We start from the raw sequence: 6,009 nt of genomic DNA, 5'->3' as shown, positions 1-6,009 counted from the left end.
TTCCCTGCTTTTAATATCTGAAGTATTAATGCAACAGGACACAGCTGAACACTTAGAAAGACCTGTGAGGCAACTGTTCCAATACTTATGCTCACATCAGATAGGGAGATGAAACTCTAAAAGTGCTAATCTTCTTAGCTGGTAAAACATCTTTGTGTTGAATCACCCAATAATAAAATGTGACATTATGTAGTTTTGTCTCATATTCATCTTTTAATCATTTTAATCAAGATTTCTTGACTCCACAGCAAACAGAACAATTTTGTCTTTACTGTTCCAATACTTATGGATGGCACTGTATATATGAAAAAATATATATTTTAGCATGTGGTAACAAAACATTTTTTTTTTTATTCTACAACTTGTGATCTGATCAAAGTGGACACTGCCTTGGAGGACTGGGAACCAGCGCAACCCTGAAAACCAGCCATGGTCATAGGTCAGTAGGGAGGAAGTAAAGATCCAAGTCCCATCCCGTAGTGTGACACGCTGCCTTCACCCGCTCGCCCCAGAGGCTTAGTATTCGCGTTAACACTTCAAACGCTTGATATCTTCACTAGACACAAAGGACACTTCTGCCTGCCATCATCACCATTTCTTCCAGGGAAAAGAGATATGGATCCGTCCCAAAGGTAGCAGGCAGTTGAAGTCGCCTTGATTAAGTCCAAGGTTTGTTGTCTGACTTTTCCCCTGCTGAAAGCAGGACTCTTCCATGCAAATGGCATCTCCTGTCTTTAACGGAAGCCAATTCGAAACCAGCCTTTACAATAGGTCAGTAGATATTGTAAAGCACTGACAGGCATTTTCATGAAATTTAAATGAGTAGCTCTGGAATATGGCAGCTATTTTTTTTTTCTTTTTTGTCCAACGTGTATTCTTCTCTTCTATTTTTATCAAGGCTTATGACTTGACAAACAAAGGTACATTTTTTTTTTATACAAACCTCAATCTTTGCTGAAGTGCTTTGTTGGTTAATGCTAAAAGAGACAGGCTTTGGAGAATTAACAAACACTGTCATTTGTTTTCTTGTACATCCATCAATTTCAACCCAGAAAACCTTACAATAACCTCTGATGTATTACAGATAATACAGAGATGTTTTTGCACAGCAGTCTTCCGCAGCTCGATATCACAAAACGATGATGTGATCTGAATTTAAGTTCACAGGCAGTGCAGAAACAAAGAGACTACACAACTTTACATTCAAAACTCAAAACAGGATGTCAGAGTTGTGGCCAAGTGGTTAGCCTGCAACATACTGAGCTGTGGTGCTCTTGTGGGTAATGCAAGTTCGAATCAGGATAGTGACATTTCCTGATCTCTCTTCTGATTATTTCCTGATATATATCTTGCTTGTCTATAAATCAAATGTGATAAATGGTCAGTGATAATAATAAAAAAGGCAGCAGTACAATCACTTTAGTCTGCAGCTGAACAACTGCTACGGTTCATTCATTTATAAAACAGGCACTGCGAGATTGTTAAACCTTGTCTGAGATGTGCACCTGAGTCGAGGGAGGTGAGAAAACACCTTATTTTACGGTTCACTTGATTCTGCCTGCACTAGCTGTCTGCATTTTCTCTAATCTTTAACAGCCCAAAACCACAAGGCCGCCCACATTCTTACTGCAGCTTAGAAGCTCTTCCATTCTAGCCCACTTCAGCTACCAAAATCAGGTAAACAATAGAAGTGGAGAAGGGGGTAAAAAATCATCAAAGGAATTGATAATAAATATATAATTGTGTGGTCAAAGAGTGTGTTTTCTCTCTGTGTGAGACCTCCCGAATGCTGCACAGAGTAGAACGCGCTGCAGGCAATCTTTTGATGGAAGGTCTCATTTTCAGCCTCCCGCCGTGCAATATTCAAGCCAGTCTAAAATAATACAGGACTCATTTCGGGACTTAGGACCTCTCGAATATGCTGACAATAACCAACGGCTGGAGCATCAAATGAAAAACAGCTTTTCACAGGGAGCGCTTGAGTGGCACCCGAAACCCGGGGAGCAAAGATCCTGGATCCATGCTTGGAGATGTCACATAACGCCACAGCTGTGTTATTACCAGGCTGTCGCGATGCAGAGATTCAAAAACGGAGCAGTCTAGCATGCGCTTAACGCTGCGAGTAGTCTGTGTTTATTAGGCGTAGTGAGTTTACAATAGCCTAATCATGAAGCACAATTTTGGCAACGGTTTTGTTGAGTGACAAAAAGCATTTAAAACAAATCTATCATAACATCATCAGCATACTTGCCAAATTGATCAATCGCACACTTAAATGAATTCCATTTTGCCTTTGATATGAATTAATGCTGAACAAACCAGATGTTGCATGTCCAACATTAGCCAGTTGGCAAACCGCTGCCTGATGATGCTGGAATATTTTTGGTTATAGCGTTAAATGTTGGCAAGCACCTAATAACATTATGCATGTAATAATATTGGAATTTCAATATGCAAAATGCAATTATTATTGACAAACATAATTTTCAGGTGAAAACGAGACAATTCGAACCATGCAATCACAAAATAAGAGTGAGAAAACTAGAAAGGAGGAGTGCTGCATCTTATGTTATGCTAGACAACTTTAGTGTGAGATTTTTAGAACTTAACAATCCTTTTCTCTCATCTTGGATAATCAAGCTTGGCCACATACTCTCCTTTTGGGTGAGGAAAGAAAGCAATTCGCCTGTTCTTCCTTCACACATCCTGAAGACTGCCAATCTCCGGCCCTCCTCTGTTGCACTTAGAGCTTCAAACACGTCGCTGAGCCTTTTTAAACAGACTGTTATCCCTTTAAAGGCAAATCTTTTCAGAGCCATGTTAGATAAAGGACACTGATCTAATACAAAGCAAGCCCAGAGAAACCAGACCACAGGCGCTCTGATGCCCAAGAATGCCTGAAATGTTATTTAGTGGTGACTATGAAGAGGAGACATCACTAAATTATAAAATATAATTTTAAATATCAATCAATCAAAAAAAAATCTTACAGGTATAAAATATATATTTGTCCTAAGTCTAAATAATCAAGCAATAATAACCAAAACTATATGCATATTGGCCCAACATTTGCTAAAATTCTCAAATCAATAGTAAAAATTTCATACAAGGCTTTTATTTTAGTGAGCAGGTACACACATCACAATGTTATTCAACATATGGCTTGAAACCATTAAATCTGTGCGGTCTCATCCTGTATGGGGAGGTGTCAGAGAGAGGTGATATCAGACGGACGTGTTGCGACAGGCTGCTTCAAAGAGCAGGAGGCCACTCTCTCTTTTCTCTCATTTTCTCTCCATTACTCCTAAAGCACCCGGCCACCCAGCTGCACACAATTACAACCCCAGCAAGTGTTCAAGCAAACCCCCACCCTAATACGGGCCCGGTAATCAGTTAGATCTCAGCATGCATGTTCAATGATCTGTTATTAATTAATCAATCAAAGCTAATCAAGGTAAACCTCACTCTTCGTGCAGGTCAGAACAGACACTGTTCTACTCCAGCAGACTTTTGCTCCTGCCCTTCTTAAAAACAATCTGATTTACGGTATATAAGTAAATATCCAATTTTTAGGGGTTTTCAAAACATCTATGTAATTTTTTTTTACGTTATACTCCGTAGTTTTGCATTGAGTGGCCAAATTGGCAATTCACAAGAGAGTTTAAAGCATCCTACACCAGTAGCCTCGATTTACGGCTGATTTTACTGCCAAAATGAGCAGTAAAAATAAAAATGCAGCACTTCATAAGGTATCGCATTTATCCACCTCAACTGTGTAAAATAAATCCTACACAATTGAGCAGAAACAATAAAATGCAGGCCTTTCCATCTCATTAGTGTACACATTTGTGAAAGTGGCCATATGTGCCTAAATATGTCTCTAAAACTACCACTTTTTTCTTAAATGTACAGTAAAAACATGCAACTATGATTGCCAGAATGTTACCGTAAAAACCGCAATGATCATGTTACAAGCATTACAAGATGGCCTTTTGGAGATTATGCATTTTATATCATATATACAACTTAAGATTTTTAAACTCAAAATAAGTATTCAGTTTATGTAAACTGTACTGATAATAAAATTGATGGCAAAATCGAAAACCCACCCAAAAAAATCTAATGAATTAAAATTGGATAATACACATGACACTAAAACACACAACACTAAAATAATCCAGTAAACATCTAAGCAATCTGTTGTAGCTTGTATCATAAAAAACTCCTATATAGATAGAATAATAACAACTTAAGAAAAAAATAACTTTAAATAAATAAATGTGATGGCTTACATAGGGAATTCTGTTAATACCCCCTTTAACCATAAATTATATAGTAAAATATAACACCATATAACAGGCTTTTACATTACTTTCTCGTTACAATTACTACAATTACTAGTTTTTTTATTATTATTATTATTATTATTATATAGTAAGCTGCCTGCTTAGGCATGTGAGGCCCAAAATTGGCTAGGCTGCCTTGACACTCACACAGTTTGTAAACATCCAAAGTTCCGTAGCATCAAAACGACTTTTGTTCTAATATAATTTTCGGACAAGATAGAAACAGGTGTTACAAGTGTTTATACTCACCTAATTTTTCAACTATATTACTTGCATCGCGTCAGTCAACACCGCTTCGTCCGCGAACAGCGTAAACATCTCGCGTAATAACATTTAAGAGGGTCATTATAGTTGCTAGACATAATGACTATTACAAATGCAGACATTTAAACAACAAAAGAAGCGGCTAAAGGACAGGACGTTTCTGTTTGTCCTCCAAGGTCCTCATAAACTATGTAACCGAGTAGAGAGGAATCAGATATACCCACTGAGCGGCGCTATAGCCCATGAAAATGATGTTTGTTAGAGAGCGCGCGGGAAAGATCCAAGGTGACAGGAGAGCGAGGCACTTCACTGCTGCCACGGATAAAGAACTGCATCTGCCACCCCATGAAATTCAGGTAGGAACACTGTGAACATTTGAAGTTAAAATATAAGCTGTCATTTCACACCATTGACTTTTCCAGTGACATGTAATTTTAATAAAGTGTTTGCTTTTTCGCCTTTTATATTAAATACATAATATATAATTAAATAACCTACATTAAAATTGCGAAAGCAATTATATATATATATATATATATATATATATATATATAATGTTATATTATAATTTATATATACATAATGCATTATAATATATGTACAGACATATATGTTACACACTATATATATATATATATATATATATATATATATATATTATATATATATATATATACATATATAAGACTGTAATTATATATATAATGCAATAGGATTGTGAGCTTTAGACTTCTGGTGAACACCACATAAAGTCTTTTGGCATCTTTTGGTTTAGTACAGAATGTTTTTAGTCTCCAACAAAGCTTGCCTCTGTAATATTCATATAATGTTCAGAATCATTGTGGCTTAGATAAGTGATCCTCTAATGGTTTTGCTTCAGGACCCAAAACTATTTATTGCACAAAATTGAATTTCAGTAGTTTCATGCAATAATACACACACAAAATACATTGTAGTTGTATTTGCTGTAGTCTGGATCACATTTCCTTTCACCTTGCATGGTTATTCATGGTTTTTGAGGATGAGGGCATCTGCCTGTCTAGATTCTACCAAGTGACAGATGAATTTGCATTAAAATACTGTAGATTTTGATTTGCCATCAAACCGGCATTGTAAGGTTTTCCTCCTCCTTTTTGAAAGTTGGTGAGCTTATTAATTGTGCTATATTCAGTTTATTTGCATTTTATTATTTGCTTGTCTTCCCCTGTTTTCCGTCTCACTTTTAGACCTGTGACCTATCTTTGGGTCACAACCCACCACTCTGGAACCACAGGTTTAAATAGTGACTCTGATTATTTTATATTGCAGGCAGTTTTTTTTTTTTCTGTGAAATGTAAAAGACGAGCACAGGTTAGCAGAAATTAGAGCGATAGGGATACAGGTTTAAACCCATCAGAGT

General features: G+C 36.7%; 1 long non-coding RNA gene across 1 annotated transcript in view; it reads right to left on the bottom strand.

Annotated features, from left to right (window-relative positions):
• LOC122140425 overlaps positions 1 to 4,711 on the bottom strand; it is a 32,605-nt gene extending 27,894 nt beyond the window's left edge. Inside the window, exon 1 of the long non-coding RNA XR_006157097.1 lies at positions 4,596 to 4,711. This is a non-coding gene — a long non-coding RNA (uncharacterized LOC122140425). The remainder of the gene's footprint in view (positions 1 to 4,595) is intronic.
• Positions 4,712 to 6,009: the final 1,298 nt, after the last annotated feature.

The sequence above is a fragment of the Cyprinus carpio genome, chromosome B18, assembly GCF_018340385.1.
Source record: "Cyprinus carpio isolate SPL01 chromosome B18, ASM1834038v1, whole genome shotgun sequence".
NCBI lineage: Eukaryota > Metazoa > Chordata > Actinopteri > Cypriniformes > Cyprinidae > Cyprinus > Cyprinus carpio.
This window is presented reverse-complemented; position numbering and strand designations above follow the sequence as displayed.